This window comes from Mauremys mutica, unplaced genomic scaffold, assembly GCF_020497125.1.
Source record: "Mauremys mutica isolate MM-2020 ecotype Southern unplaced genomic scaffold, ASM2049712v1 Super-Scaffold_100129, whole genome shotgun sequence".
NCBI lineage: Eukaryota > Metazoa > Chordata > Testudines > Geoemydidae > Mauremys > Mauremys mutica.
The window spans coordinates 243,486-259,981 of NW_025423276.1; the positions used below are offsets into that span (position 1 = coordinate 243,486).

General features: G+C 52.0%; 1 pseudogene; it reads left to right on the plus strand.

Moving 5' to 3' along the window:
• The first annotated feature begins 14,874 nt into the window (after positions 1–14,874).
• On the plus strand, positions 14,875–15,389 carry LOC123359598 (annotated as a pseudogene).
• Positions 15,390–16,496: the final 1,107 nt, after the last annotated feature.

Below are 16,496 nucleotides of genomic sequence, written 5' to 3' on the forward strand. Positions count from 1 at the left end.
CCCTTCTCATTTGAAAGCAGGAAAATCCTGGGGCCAGCTCCCCAGCTGCTCAAGGGTGCAGGAAACTCCTCTGAGGGATTTAACTTTGCCCATGTCTACTGGGAACACTCACAATCCAAGGGGTTCCTAAAACCCAGAGCAGCTCACTGCATGTCCCAGAAAGGGAAGACTCGAGCCAGAGAGGATGGCCTCCTGGAACTGCTCCTTACTGAGAGAGAGAGAGGCCCAGAGACACCACAGGAGTGGGAAAGGCACAAGGCCTGACAGCTGAGGGGAGAAACACCTTTGTTTTTCCTTGCCCATATGTTTACATTCAATTTCTCAGATTAGAAGCTGATTTGGGCAGAGATTTTACTACAACCTAATCAAGGCTTTTAGGGTGCTACTGCAATACCAATCATTAATGAGAGTAGGTTTTGTAATCTGGACTGACCAGGATCTTGTGCACAGTGGACTGCTATGAAGCCACTTACAGTGTTATCATTATCACAGTGTGCTGTGCCAGTACCAGGCATCCCAAAATCACTAATCTAGCCCCTCCCCACCCCCATCATGAGATTCTTTTTAAAGCAATAAACTCTGGGAAGAGGCTGCAAGAGACCTCAGGTGAGAGTGGATCTGGTGGGATGAAGGAGGCAGGATGGAGTTGGAGGGGCGGGGCTGTAAGAGGAGGTGGGGCCTAGGACGGTGTCAGAACTTTAAGTGGGGGCCTAGGAAGAGTAGGGTGAAGGGGGCGTTGAAGTCTGGGAGGAAACCGGGTGGCACTGCAGGGACAGTACTGAGTGGTGTGCAGGGGGCATGGCAGTTGATTGGGCTGTGGGGGCCATACGGAAATGTGGGACAAATGGGCAAGAGCTGGGTGGGGCCTGATGGGAAGAAATGAAGCGGAGAGGAGGAGCCATGGTGTGATGACCCACAAGTGGCCAGCAGAACAGAGCTCCTCCTCTCTGCTGCACTTTCTGCCAGTTTTTCTCCTCTCCCCTTCACATCTCTGCTCACTTCCCCCCTCCTTCACCATCCCTGTTTGCCATCCAGGTGCCCCCCCCCCAAACACGCATACAGCCCTTTGTCCCTTGCTGTGTCTCCCAGCACGGTTGCTTATTCCACCTTGGCTCCCCGCAGTGCTGCTGCATTGTGACCGGGGGAAACCAAGAGTGATGGTGGGGGAGGATGTGGACAGGGAGTGAGGGGTGCATGGGGAGAGGGGGAATGTTTTGAGTGGAGAGGCTTGCTGGGGAAGAACGAGAGGCGAACAGATGGTACCTTGGGGGTCTAGGCAGCGCGCTTGTTGGCACTCGAAGGGCTCTTCATCTGCTGCTGCCATTGACTCCCGAGTGCATTGCGCTGGCAGTACTGGTGGGGAAACCACCTGTACATCACTAGCCTCTGCACAGAAGCACTTGGCTCCTCTGGCTCTGCGCAGGCATAGTGAGCCAGAAAGCAGAGGATGGGCTTCCCCTTTTCCTTCCCACTCTAAGATCTCCCTGCTCAGTGGTCAGATCCCTGCACCCCAGCTCACCCCTATAAATACTCCACACCCCTCATGCAACCCCAAAGCTTCCTTCACTGGCCTCTGCCCCCTCGCCCCACCTCTCCTGCCACCACATGAGCTATTCCAGAGCCTACCCCCATGTTCCCTGCCTTCCCACGGGCTGTGTGAGGAGGAGAGCTAGTGAGTTAGGGAGCGAGGCTAGCAGCAGCCCAGAAAACAGAAGCAGTTGAAAGAACTTGTCCCAGTGTTGACAGCGCTGCAGCATTTAAAGCGTAGACATATCTTGACTCAAAGAGGGAGGGAACAAAGAGATGCACCCACACATCACCAAAGCTCAGATGCTTCCAGAGTGCCAAAACTCAGTGTCCCCTATGCTGTCCCACATTCTGACAGCTCCAACTGGCCCCTCCTCCACTGTGGAAACCTCTAATTTCCCCCTCTGCCAACATCAGCTATACAATTAGGTTTTTGCCATACAAATATCTGCAGCACGTTGAAAATGAAGGGGCAGTGTAAATTCATTCAACACTACACACTGCACATTGTATTAGTCAGTCAGAAAACTCCATTTTTAGACTTACCAAAAGGTGCCATAGACGCTTGAGTTTGCAACACCAGAGAATCACAGAAACCAGGGACACTTGCAACATAATTTAGATCTAGTTGCTAGAGAGTACGTGGGCTTTTCACATGCAACTGCAATGTGGTTCTTTTCAAAACTAGAATAGGATTATTTAAGCAGTCGGCTGGGGCATTTTGAAGTTAACCCTTTGGAAACAATGGCTAGATGATATAAACACTCAATGACTTTCTCCTCTTATTCTGGTTTCTCTCTCTGGTTTCTCTCTCTCCCTTCTGATCTTGGCTTCCCTTTCACACTTTCATATTCACTACATGAGATTTGCACAGGCACTTTAACCACATACAAACTCTATCGTTCCTAAGTATTGGTGATATGTTTCTTAGAGACAGACATACCTCATCCTACCTTCAATCTTGTGTCCCCCATCATAATTCTTTCCTTCTGCTTCTATGCTCCATGACCACCTCACCCTCCAAACCCTTTGGTTGTCTCTGTTGTCAGAAGTGTTGTCAGTTGTGCTACCGGTGCGGTGCTCTGCCTCTCTCCAATGTTGATATCACTCGGCTGCGTGCGTGTGTTCCCTCTATGTGCTGCCCCAGCTCTGTGCAGATCGCTGACCCAGCAGACCCGACGAGAACCCCAATAACCCACAGAGTCCAGTAAGATGCAAAGCCACGTCGGCTAGGTTTATTGCGACCTCGGACACAATTGCAGTTTCCTGTAGGTTTCTTTAGCCTAATTCAGGGCATACTATGAGAAAGTGCCTCTTGGCAATGGACCCGGCTCAGTCAGTGGCGGGACTTTCCACTGCCCCCTCGGCCGGACAAAGACACCACCCCAGGGGTATATTCTTATACACTGGTACAAACAAGTTACACATCACACCTGACGTATTGAGGGGCCACCCCTCTTACGCAGCAAGGTTCAACCTTTCTACGTATGAAGGTACCGCCTTCTACCTTGTACATGTTGGTTCGATCAAAACAACTCTATCCATCATTTTACCCTTTTGCCCCTGTCATTGGGATGGGTCAGCCTGTTCTTGTATTATCTATGGAATGTTTCAGTATAATGTATTCTAGTGCTGTGTTTATACTTCGGTATGCTAGGTGAATATATGTTTATGCAGCATCAGCCGTTTTCCTGCCAGCTTCTGTGAACTGAGCCAGCCTCTGGCTCACAGCTTAACTTTGCTTTATGTTAGCAAAGTCTTGGACCATTACTTTAGTTCAGGCCTCAGGCCTCATACCGGGCCTTTATCAGGGCCTGCACTTACTACAGTCTCCATATCCTGTAGTGTTTTGTGCAACTTCAAGGCTCTACACTCTTTTCTCCAGTTCTTCGCCCCATAGGTGCATTCAATATTTGTTGTGACAACCCAAAGTTCCTGTGAACCTCCCTTCCTGGCTTCCTAGAGGAAAACATACCATTTTAATCACTCCCTAGTTTATCTTTCCATAAACTAATCTTTCTTCTCTGATGAGTGCACTTTCCATGACAGTGCTTACCATTCAGTGTCAGTGGCACGTCCAGTTTCCTGGTCTAAAATAAACCACGTTGCACACCACATTACTGGATTCTCAGCCTGTGGTCCATGGACCATTGGTATTATATGGAGAGTTGGTTGGTCACATGGTGCTGGCCTTTCCTAGTCTCTAGCTATTAGATCAAATTAGAAACAGCTAAACAGCCAGCCAAATACATTCTTAATATTATACTTCCACATTACACAGGGATGTCAGGCAGTTATGAATGGGAAGTGGAAGGGGTCCACATGCCAGTGAATGGGAAAGGAGGTGTGCATGAGGCACTCTCCGTCAAGTTGTGGTCCACACAAAAACCTCAGTTGAGGACCCCTGACTCATAGGGTGTCACTAATGTAATATATGGTACCCAGCAGTTCCCAGGATCTGTTAGGAAAATCTTCTCTTATTTAGCATGCAGGAGTGCCTGTGACGGAGCGATTCTGGCGGGAACCCAACTGAGAGTGCCAAATCAGGACCAATTGCTTAAACTGGGCCAGTCACAGCCCTAGGCTGGGGTTTTTCCGCCTCTAAGGCAAACCAAACCAGCCAGACAAAAAGGACTTTGGTCTCACCCCACTGGCTAACCACAAGCCACACGAGCAATTTCCTTAGACACTCCAGTCTCCCAGCATCACCACCAGTGCACTCGTACCTGGGGATGAATGGTTATGAAAACCAACACCCCAATAAAAGAAAACGGTTCCCTCGATCCCAAAGGACCAAGCCCCAGACCCAGGTCAATATACACATCAGATCTTACCCACAAATCACGCTGTTGCCAATCCTTTAGAATCTAAAATCTAAAGGTTTATTCATAAAGGGAAAAAGGTAGAGATGAGAAGTAGAATTGGTTAAATGGAATCAATTACATACAGTAATGGCAAAGTTCTTAGTTCAGGCTTGCAGCAGTGATGGAGTAAACTGCAGGTTCAAATTGAGTCTCTGGAATACACCCCCGCTGGGATGGGTCATTCAGTCCCTTGTGTAGAGCTTCAGTTTGTAGCAAAGTCCCTCCAGAGGTCAGAAGCAGGATTGAAGACAAGATGGAGATGCAGCATCAGCCTTATATAGGCTTTTCCAGGTGTAAGAATCTCTTTGTTCTCACTGTGGAAAATCCCAGCAAAATGGAGTCTGCAGTCACATGGACAAGTCTCTGCATACCTTGCTGAGTCACAAGGCGTGTCTGCCTTCTCTCCATGGGTCAATTGTGTAGCTGATGGTCCTTAATGGGCCATCAAACAGGCTAACAGAGCTAACACCAGCTCGTCTGGGATGCTTCCCCCAGAAGCACAGCATCAACTTGAAATACAGACAGCACAGAGCCAACATTTATAACTTCAACTAAAAATGATACAGACATACAGACAGCATAATTATAACCAGCAACCCATAATCTGGTCTTAGACACCTTAGATGACCCCCTTTATTTAAGATTTGGTGCCACTACAGGACCTTGGTTGCAACCCATGTTCTATATGGTCCCAATTTATATCAATAACGTCACAGTGCCCTAGCACAAATCACTACCAAAGCTAGTAGATGTCATTGTCCTTTGTTAATGTTCGTAAACTCTCCGAAGATATAAGGCACTTTCTAAATGCTAAGTGCTGTTATGTTATTGCCGGCAGACACACAAACCACTGACATTGGAGCCTTCCAGGGGGTTTCTCTACGGCCGGAATTCGTAGTAGATTGAATGGTAAGAATAAAGCTTTTAGTATGAAATAAGAAAATAAAGAAATAAAGAAACAGATCAACAGAGCCAGACATGTACCCAGAAGCCTCCTACTGCAAGACAAACCCAAGAAAGAAACCAACAGGACTCCACTGGCCATCACATACAGTCCCCAGCTAAAACCCCTCCAACGCATCATCAGGGATCTACAACCCATCCTGGACAATGATCCCACAGTTTCACAGGCCTTGGGTGGCAGGTCAGTCCTCGCCCACAGACAACCTGCCAACCTGAAGCATATTCTCACCAGTAACTGCACACCACACCATAGTAACTCTAGCTCAGGAACCAATCCATGCAACAAACCTCGATGCCAACTCTGTCCACATATCTACACCAGCAACACCATCACAGGACCTAACCAGATCAGCCACACCATCACCGGTTCATTCAGCTGCACATCCACCAATGTAATATACACCATCATATGCCAGCAATGCCCCTCTGCTATGTACATCGGCCAAACTGGACAGTCTCTAAGGAAAAGGATAAATGGACACAAATCAGACATTAGGAATGGCAATATACAAAAACCTGTAGGAGAACACTTCAACCTCCCTGGCCACACAATAGCAGATCTTAAGGTGGCCATCCTGCAGCAAAAAAACGTTAGAACCAGACTTCAAAGAGAAACTGCTGAGCTCCAGTTCATCTGCAAATTTGACCCCATCAGCTCAGGACTAAACAAAGACTGTGAATGGCTTGTCACTCCTTCCTTGGTTTTCACACCTCAACTGCTAGAACAGGGCCTCATCCTCCCTGATTGATCTAACCTCGTTATCTCTAGCTTGCTTCTTGCTTGCTTATATTTACCTGCCCCTGGAAATTTCCACTACTTGCATCCGAAGAAGTGGGTATTCACCCACGAAAGCTCATGCTGCAAAAACGTCTGTTAGTCTATAAGGTGCCACAGGATTCTTTGCTGCTTTTATGAAATAAGACTTATGTGTCTCTCACATCAGTAACGCCTCCCCTTTCTGAATCCTTTCTATAAGAACTGACAGAATAGGCACTCCGCTACCTTTCCCTCACAGTAACTTCCTGATAATCAGGGATTATAATGTACTTATTTGCCCTGCAACAGTGAGCCATCACTCAGAGTTTAGGGCCTGATTTTCCATTGGTCTATGCCTTGTGTAGTTATTTACACTAGTGAAAAGCAGGTGTAAACCTCAACCACTCAGATCTGGTGGCATCTTAACTCCCCTTGTACGGGTGTAAATGACTGCACAAGGCAGAGAGCAATGGCAAATCAGGCACTTACAGGAAGCTGACTGAGGCATCACTATGTCATGTAGTGAAGAATCACGAGCACAGGACAGGGTTCTCCTAGCTCCCCTACCTTCGTTATAAGCAACACGGACAACATTTTCCTGTGGTGGTTTATACCATTTACACCTAAATCCACATTTACGCAGCTAAACAGAAGTGGCTTCTTCAACTCTGTAAAACAGACCACTTATTTTCGTGCCTGACTGAAGAGCCTTGCATTTGAAAATGTTGTTATACAGGGCTGCAGTTTCATTGCAGTGTGTCGGAACCTGCAGTGGTGCCCTGAATTCAAATTCAAGAACCTAGTGGCAGAAACTCCAACACTTCAAAAAGATCTCACAAAACTAAGTGATTGGGCAACAAAATGGCAAATGAAATTTAATGTGGATAAATGTAAAGTAATGCACATTGGAAAAAATAACTCCAACAATACATACAATATGATGGGGGCTAATTTAGCTACGACGAGTCAGGAAAAAGATCTTGGAGTAATCGTGGATAGTTCTCTGAAGGTGTCCAATCAGTGAGCAGAGGCGGTCAAAAAGCAAACAGGATGTTAGGAATCATTAAAAAGGGGATAGAGAATAAGACTGAGAATATATTATTGCCCTTATATAAATCCATGGTACGCCCACATCTCGAATACTGTGTACAGATGTGGTCTCCTCACCTCAAAAAGATATTCTAGCACTAGAGAAGGTTCAGAAAAGGGCAACTAAAATGATTAGGGGTTTGGAGAGGATCCCATATGAGGAGAGATTAAAGAGGCTAGGACTCTTCAGCTTGGAAAAGAGAAGATTAATGGGGGATATGATAGAGGTCTATAAAATCATGAGTGATGTTGAGAAAGTGGATAAGGAAAAGTTGTTTACTTATTCCCATAATACAAGAACTAGGGGTCACCAAATGAAATTAATAGGCAGCAGGTTTAAAACAAATAAAAGGAAGTTCTTCTTCACGCAGCGCACAGTCAACTTGTGGAACTCCTTACCTGAGGAAGTTGTGAAGGCTAGGACTATAACAATGTTTAAAAGGGAATTTATGGTGGCTAAGTTCCCGTTCCCCCTGCTTCTCTGGCCTCACTCGGCTGCTTACTCTTTCTACCCTTTCTCTTCAAATGAACCTCACTCCTGCTCAGACAGGCTTTGCAAAGGAGTTTTTTAGGCCACAACTGGAAGAGGGGCCCACACAGAACATATTCAAAAATCACCACTCCAACTGGTAGTATCAAGAAGGAGCCGCAGGATAGACTAGGCATGCACAGTAACGTTCTTCCGCCTGGTGACGGTACATTGTTAGTGTGGTGTAAGGCTTGCACGGCCACTGCCCTGCAGTTTTGTTCTGCAAATAAATAGAAGTCATCAGCACTCTCGCCATAGGCACTTACAGGGGCATGGAAAAAGAGTAAGAAAGACGGAAATGCCAGCAAGCAGGCTTTTAGAGGTTTTTTTTTTCCAGAGCGATTGGCAATACCACCCACCAAGCAGATAAAATTAAACCTGCTCCAGGTGTGGGCGTCCTGTTGATTTATACAGAGGCAACAGGATATTTTCTGTCTTGTTATTGATCCCTTTCTTAACGCTTCCAACCACTGTTCGCTGCTCTGGCTGCCACTGCCCATTGAGTGGATGATTTCAGAGAACTCTCCACAGTGACCCCAACCTTGGCTACGCTGGCGCTTTCCAGCGCTGCAACTTTCTCGCTCAGGGGATGAAAACACCCCACTGTGACCCCCCTGAGCGGAGCGAGTTACAGCGCTGGAAAGCGCCACTGTAGACAGGGCCCCAGCGCTGGGAGCTGACCCCTCGGCCGGGACCGGGAGACGTGGGGGCCGGGCTGGGTCTGAACTGCTCCCCTCTCCCCAGGCCGGACGGATGAGGAGGAGGAGGAGGAGGAGGAGGAAGGGGCCATGCAGCCCAAGCTGGGGGAGCTCTCGACCTCCGAGGTCACCAAAGACTCCGTCCACCTCTCCTGGACCGTCCAGGCCGGGGCCTTCGACTCCTTCCTCCTGCAGTACCGGGACGCGGAGGGGAAACGCCAGGCGCTGCCCGTGGACGGGGGATCCCGCACGCTCGTCATCTCCGACCTGCTCCCCTCCCGCAAGTACAAGTTCAACTTCTACGGCATCTCCGGCCACAAGCGCCTCGGCCCCATCTCCACCAATGCCGTCACAGGTCAGTGCCGGGGGTGGGGGGCAGCCAGGGCTCCTCGACAGCCTGGGGCGCCCGGCTGGATTCTACCAGCTCCCTTCCTGCCTCAGCTCTTCCCTCCGCAGCTGGACTCCTGGGTTCTCTCCCAGCTCTGGGAGGGGAGTGGGGGTAGTGGGTTAGAGCAGGGGGGGGCTGGGAGCCAGGACTCCTGGGTTCTCTCCCAGCTCTGCCTCTGACCTTCCAGGTGACCATGCAGGAAGCCCCATACCTGCCCCTTGACTCAGTTTCCCCACCTGTAACATGGGGCTAACGATCCCATTGCGCTACTGACGAGCTGTGGGGACAGACCCTTCTCTGCTGGGCCTCACCCCTGTGCCCCCTGCTCCTGACCCCCCATTCCTGTCCTCCCTCCGTCCTGCTCTTGCGGGAGCCTGAGCCCCCTCCTGCCCCCGCAGCCTTCCCGGAAGCCTCCAGTGTGACGCCCCCCCGGCTGGAGCAGCTGCTCGTCTCCGAGGTGACCCCGACCTCCCTGCGGCTGCGCTGGGACACGCCCGAGGGCGACTTCGACACCTTCCACGTCCGGTTCTGGGCTGGGGGCCCGCCCAGGAGGTGCCGGTGCCGGGGGCCCAGCGCTTGGCCGTGCTGCGGGGGCTGCGGCCCGGCACCGAATACGGCCTGGCCGTGTAGGGCCTGCGGCAGGGCGAGGAGACGGCCAATGTCCACGGGGCCGCGGGGACCAGCAGCCTCGGTACGGCCCCCCTGGGCTGGGTGGGGTGGGGCGGGGCATAGAGCCCGGCTGCCCCCTCGTCCCAGCACCCCCTGCTGCCCCCAGCCTGTCCCCGCAGCCCAGCGCCCCCTGCTGCCCCCAGCCTGTCCCCGCAGCCCAGCCCCCCCTGCTGCCCCTCGTCCCAGCGCCTCCTGCTGCCCCCAGCCTGTCCCCGCAGCCCAGCACCCCCTGCTGCCCCTCGTCCCAGCGCCTCCTGCTGCCCCCAGCCTGTCCCCGCAGCCCAGCCCCCCCCGCTGCCCCTCGTCCCAGCGCCTCCTGCTGCCCCCAGCCTGTCCCCGCAGCCCAGCGCCCCCTGCTGCCCCTCGTCCCAGCGCCTCCTGCTGCCTCCAGCCTGTCCCCGCAGCCCAGCGCCCCCTGCTGCCCCTCGTCCCAGCGCCTCCTGCTGACCCCATCCTGTACCCGCACCCCAGCGCCCCCTGCTGCCCCTTGTCCCAGCGCCCCCTGCTGCCCCCAGCCGTTCCCCCCAGCCCAGCGCCCCTGCTGCCCCTCGTCCCAGCGCCGCCTGCTGTCCCCAGCCTGTCCCCGCAGCCCAGCGCCCCCTGCTGCCCCTTGTCCCAGTGCCCCCTGCTGCCCCCAGCCTGTCCCTGCAGCCCAGCGCCCCCTGCTGCCCCTCGTCCCAGCGCCCCCTGCTGCCCCCAGCCTGTCCCCGCAGCCCAGCGCCCCCTGCTGCCCCCATCCTGTCCCTGCAGCCCCGCGCTCCCTGCTGCCCCTCGTCCCAGCGACGGAACAGTCTTGGGGGGTTCTCTTTCCTCTCCTGGTTGTCCGTTAGGTGAGACTCGAGAGAAGACCCAGAGACAGGGAAATAATATATGGTAGGTGTTAAGTGAAAGGGATTAAGGGTACAGTTCAGGTTAAAGAATAATGACGGATTGGGGTTAGCGGATAAATATATCTTTATGGTTCTGGAGAGGGCTCGGGATCCTAATTCAAATTAGAACAGGGAGTAGAGCTGGAGATAGAGAACGGTGCTAGCATTAGGGGTACGATTAGAAAAAAATGTGGGGTTAGGTTATGGTTATGGTTAAGATTAGGGGAAGGGTATAATCAAAATAAAAGGATGGTTTTGGATAGCAGAGTTAAAGTGATTCTTATCTTGATAGGAGGAAAGTCAGCAATGTGGAATCAAAACAAGTAGAACTCGAATGCAATTAGGACTAGATTTGTAACGTAATTTAATTGCCAATCTCGCACTGAAACGAATGGGGAGGTAGGAGCTTCAACGCCTTTACAAACCCTCTGGCCCATTCAAACTAAGTTAGAAACAACCTCGCCCATGTTCCCATGTCACCCACCACCTCCCCCAGCTATACAGGATGTTCCCTGGTACCCACAGGGACACACCAGTAGGAATTCTCTCCAGGTTGATGACGTTGGGGTGAACGGAGGCCATTTTTTTACACTTTCTATGAGTCAACCCCGGTAACTCAGGGGTTTAGGAAGACACTTCCCCTCTGAGCGGCATATTCCACCATATCCCACTAGGGGGCAGCCTGGCACCATCCCCTGAAGCGTCTGTCACTGGCCGCGGCCAAAGACAGCTGGGCTCCGGTCCGCTCCGCCCCTGCAATTCCAGTGTCTCCTTTCGTGCTGGGAGGGGAAATACCCAGCGAGCCGGGGGAGGGGGAGATGGGCTCCCACCCTGACCCTGCTTTATAGCCCGGGGCGCTGTGGCTCCCTCCCGTGCCGGGTTTCACTGCACGAGGGAAGCCTTTGGGGCCAGCTCCGAACCCCCTGGCAGTGAAGGCAGCAATGGTCTCTGGGTGAGGCCCTCGGAGCGCCGCCTTCTCTCACCCACACTCCCCGGGGGCACGTGCAGAGAGCTGGATTCTGCCTCTCGCCGTGTCAGATGCAGGCACGTCTCCATCCAACCAGAGCCCGTCCAGCTCCCTTCATCTCCATCCCCCTGATTGAAACCCGCATGCAAACCCTGCCCCGGGGGGTTCCTGGTGAAATACAATCCCCGGGTTTTAGGAGCCTCAGTCTCTCCCCAGACACAGAACTGCCCGGTCCTGCCCGCTGGCGAGTTTCCCAGGAGCGGCGAAGCCCGGAGAGATCCTCACGCTGACCTGAGCTGTCTTGGGTTCTCCATCACTGACCGCAGTTACGGCTGGCGCTGGCACCGGCAGCCCCCCGGGGCAGGGCTGGAGGGGATGCGATATGTGTATGAGCCCCCTATGTTAGTGTATAGCAACGGGAGGACAAGCTCTGCCCCGTCTCTCCCGGGCCGAGTCGCCATCTCTGCGGAGTCCTCCAAAAACCAGGTCTCCCTGCAGCTCTGCTCCCTGACAGCCGCAGATACCGCCTCGTGTTACGGCGCCCGGAGACACACACAGTGACACAGAGCACAGCGGGGACTGGTAGAAAAGGAGATGTGGTTTCCATGCAGACATGCAGGGCATTTAATGCCTCACAACTCCCATTAGTATTCTCCCTTGTTCACCAGGGACCCATCACACCTCTCTGGAGTGCCTTCTGTCTGTGACAGTCAGTAGAGTTTCCCCTGACTGTTAGTTAAGCAGCTTATAATGGCTGGCAACCATTAGGGGGAATTGGACACCTCAGAGACACAGTAGCCTGAACTTTTGCACTGTCTTCCCTTATGGGTCTAGAGGCAGTTGAAGCTAGTCCTGAACTAGTTTTTGCTGAGCAGATTGCAGGAGTGCAGGGTTTGCTAACCACCAATCAAATGCTAACACGACCAAAGCCTGTGTGTGAGTGTGTATAAAAATTCTTGGTTTTTGTATGAAATTAGAGTTTTTGTATCTTGGTACAAGGCTGCCCTTTCTTCTGCAGAATAAAGCAACCTTTCCTTATCCCTGTCTGGCTGCCATTGGCTCTCAGCTAGGCGGACCCGACATTTCGGTAACATGTCTGTCTGTCTGTCTGTCTTTCTATCCACATACACCCCATCATCCATCTAATCTATCTAGCTATCCCCGTACACCCCCTCTCTATCAGTGTCACTCAGGGCACGGACGTGTATCACACTCATCTCTACAGGGCCACCCAGAGGATTCCGGGGGCCTGGGGTCTTTGGTGGCAGGGGGCCCTTCCGTTCCGGGACCCGCCGCTGAAGTGCCCTGAAGACCCGTGGTGGGGGCCCCCGCCTCTGAATTATCGCCGAAGCGGGATCCACCGCGGAAGTGCAGCCAGGTCTTCGGCGGTAATTCGGTGGTGGCCCCGCTGTGGGTCCTAGGGGCACTTCCGCGGCGGGTCCCGGAACGGAAGGGCCCCCTGTTGCCGAATTACCGCCGAAGACCTGGCTGAACTTCGGTGGCGGGTCCTGCTTCGGCAGTAATTCACCGGCAGGCGGGGCTAAAGGACGCTGGGCTGGCGAAGGCCGGGAGCTGAAGAAGCTCCGGTGGCCAGCTGGAAAGCTGGCGAGAGCGGCCAGCTGGAAAGGCAATATGCAGTGTAAGAGACCAGGGACATCTGTGAATATATTTGTAAGTATGTAGATTAAGGGGTCATGGAGAACATGGAGCACAGATCCCCATGGCACCTTTTGAAAACTCACCCTTATATTTCCAAGGACAAGAAAGTGAGTTTCTGGAGAGTTTTGGCCTCCTCTTTTCCATAGCAACACTTTGGTAAGAGGGTTTGCGTGACTCTGAAGGGGCTCAGAGATGTTTAAGTGCAGAGTTAAAGATGGCTGATTGGGGGCAGGGAGTCAGGGGTGTATGTGAGGAATCACTTGGAGAAATAACCTCAAACCAGCCCCACAATCACTACTCCAACCTCTGAACTGACACATGAGGTTTCAGGCTCACCTGAGTCTCTATGAAGATTTTAGCCTGTATTTATAATTCCGCTTGGGCTAGATGGACCTTTGGTATGACCCGTATGGCCATTCTTATGTTCTTATGAAGCATTTGTTCACACAATTTGCACAGGCAGCCTCTGGAATTCATTGCCAGGGGATGCTGTGAAGGCCAAAACTCTAAAGGAAGTTAAAAAAAGAAATGGATAAGTTCATGGAGGACTGGTCTATCAATGGCTATTAGCCAAGGTGAGCAGGGATGCGACCCCATGCTCTGGGTGCTCTTAAAACTTTGACTGCTAGAAACTGGGACTGGACAAAGGGGGATGGATCACTCAGTGGTTGCCTGCTCTGTTCATTCCCTTTGAAGCACCTGGCACTGGTCACTGTCCGCAGACAGGACACTGGGCTAGATGGACCTTTGGTCTGACCCAATGTGGCTGTTCTTATGTTCTCATGGGGAGAACCTCGCACTGATCTGTGATGTGTCTGATTCCTCCAGGTCTACAGTCCTTAGTGGGTGTTTCCATTGGCCAGGGATCCAGCAGGGCAGGAGTGGGTGGGACAGGCTGCCAAAAACAGACACCCACAACTCTAGAGGATAGAGTTAGGGCTAGGGCTAGGGCTAGAAATACATGCAGGGTTAGGGTTTGGGGAAGGGTATAATGAAAACATAAAATGATGGTTTTGGACAGCTGAAGTAAACTAATTCTTTACCTTGATAGGAAGAAAATCGACAATATAGATCAAAATAACTGGAACTGCAATGCACTTAGGACCAGATTTGTAATATTATTTAATTATCTAACTCCCAAAAAAAGGGGGCAGACGATTCTATGCAGTGCAATGAGACCAGTTTTAGGTGGAGTATTGGATCCTGGCTGTGACACACGCATTCACATGGACACAAACTCATGCACAGCGATCCCCCTGCGCACGCACAGAGCGAGAGAAAGAGAGGCAGTGAATCGAATATGAACACCAGATACCCAAAATAAAAATCTTCTCTCTCTCTCTCTGTCTTTCTGACACACACACACACACACACACTCCCTTGTACACTCACCCAAAGTGAATCGAATATGAACACAATACATAAAAAGTTGTATTAAACAAAACAGACTCCGTGATTTCTTTCTACCGGGTGCCCTATCCAGAGCAACGACTGTTTAATGTCCCACAATACACTGCCCCAAAGTTCTATTGTGATACACAAATTCAGTGAAAATGTCAGTCGGCATAATCCGACATAGCGCAGGAATTATGTGAAACAGAAATAAATTAATGTAACAGCACAGCAGACATGGAAAGATGAACAGTTTAGTGACCTCTCCAGCCCAGCCCAGACGTGCTGCAGACGTGTTTCTGTTGACTCCACCAGACAATCCTCCTTACCTAGGCGGCTCCCTGTCACCTTATATTCGCTGGGTGCAACCCGCATGCAAATCCCTCCCCGGGGGCTGCTGTTTAAATACAAACCCCTGGTTCTAGGAGCTTCAGTCTCTCCCCAGACACAGAACTGCCCAGTCCAGCCCGCTGGAGAATTTCCCCCATTGCATGAAAACAAGAATGAAATCTCTGTGGCTTTTTCTTTCCCTGGTCTCCGTCCCCACCTGTAAGTGTCTATGGGGCAGCGGGGGAATTAGGGGCAGAACCATAGATTTGTTCGGTGCTAATACTTTCCTCACTTTGTTTTCTTTCCCCAGGTGTCCTCTCTCAGGTGCAGCTAGTCCAGTCGGGCCTGGGAACGGTGAAGCCCGGAGAGACCCTTACCCTGAGCTGCGCTGTCTCCGGGGTCTCCATCACTGACAGCAGCTACAGCTGGCACTGGATCCGGCAGCCCCCCCGCGTCAGGGCTGGAGTGGATCATGGGGTACGTGTACCCGTATAGTAGCGGGAGCACAGGCTACGCCCCGTCTCTCCAGGGCCGAATCACCATCTCTGGAGACACCGCCAAGAACCAGTTCTCCCTGCAGCTCTGCTCGCTGACAGCTGCAGACACCGGCACCTATTACTGCGCCAGGGGTTACACAGTGACTCAGAGCAGAGCAGGGACTGGCACAAAAAGGGGAAGCTGGTTCTAAGCAGCTGAGTGAGGCCAGAGAAGCAGGGGGAACGGGGCCCCTCAGACATAAAGACACACACACAGTAGACCGAATATGAACAACCTGCACACTAATAGAGAGCTTTTAAATGCCTCCAGCTGCCACCAAGTTTCTCTGGACACAATTTACCTTTCCGCTGCTACAGGAAGCTTTGCAAAGCTACTGAGAAATGTGTCATTTGTTACATTACATGTATTATAGTAACAGTCAGAGAAAGATTCATGGCAACACAGTTACACAGAAATAACTCAGGACTCGTGTTTCTGTCTGTCTGCCTGTGTGTGTGAGAGAGTCTCATTCTGTCCAGCAGAGGGCAGCGGGTTTCCTCTCACACCCTCCACCCCCAATGCGGTTCTTCAATAGGAAGCGCCTAAAGATGCTGCATTTCCCCCGTGTGGCCACGCACCAGTTCCCCCCACAGCTCCGCTCCCACGTGTTGCTCTGCCAGGGACAGAGAGTGGAGGGGGTGTGGGGAGGCTGATACAATCAGTCCTGTTCACATTCGCAGCTCATGAAATACAGCGTGATCAGCCCCCTGTGTTCATAGCCCTTATCCCGGACTGCAGAGCAGGGCTGCAGCCAGGATTTCAGGCAGAGATGGCGGGTGCCCAGTTTACAGGGGTTGTCGAAAAACGGCACAAAACATAGACAGAAGCCCATGGAGCGATGGGAGAGAAAAAACTCTGAGCCCGCGCCCATGATGCACTGCCATCCATTCCCCATTCCCACAGTTCCCAGCAGCAGCAGCAGCAGGGGGTGAGTTGCACAGTGGGATAGTTACCCATGATGCACTGCCATCCATTCCCCATTCCCACAGTTCCCAGCAGCAGCAGCAGCAGGGGGTGAGTTGCACAGTGGGATAGTTACCCATGATGCACTGCCATCCATTCCCCATTCCCACAGTTCCCAGCAGCAGCAGCAGCAGGCGGTGAGTTGCACAGTGGGATAGTTACCCATGATGCACTGCGATCCATTCCCCATTCCCACAGTTCCCAGCAGCAGCAGCAGGGGGTGAGTTGCACAGTGGGATAGTTACCCATGATGCACTGCGATCCATTCCCCATTCCCACAGTTCCCAGCAGCAGC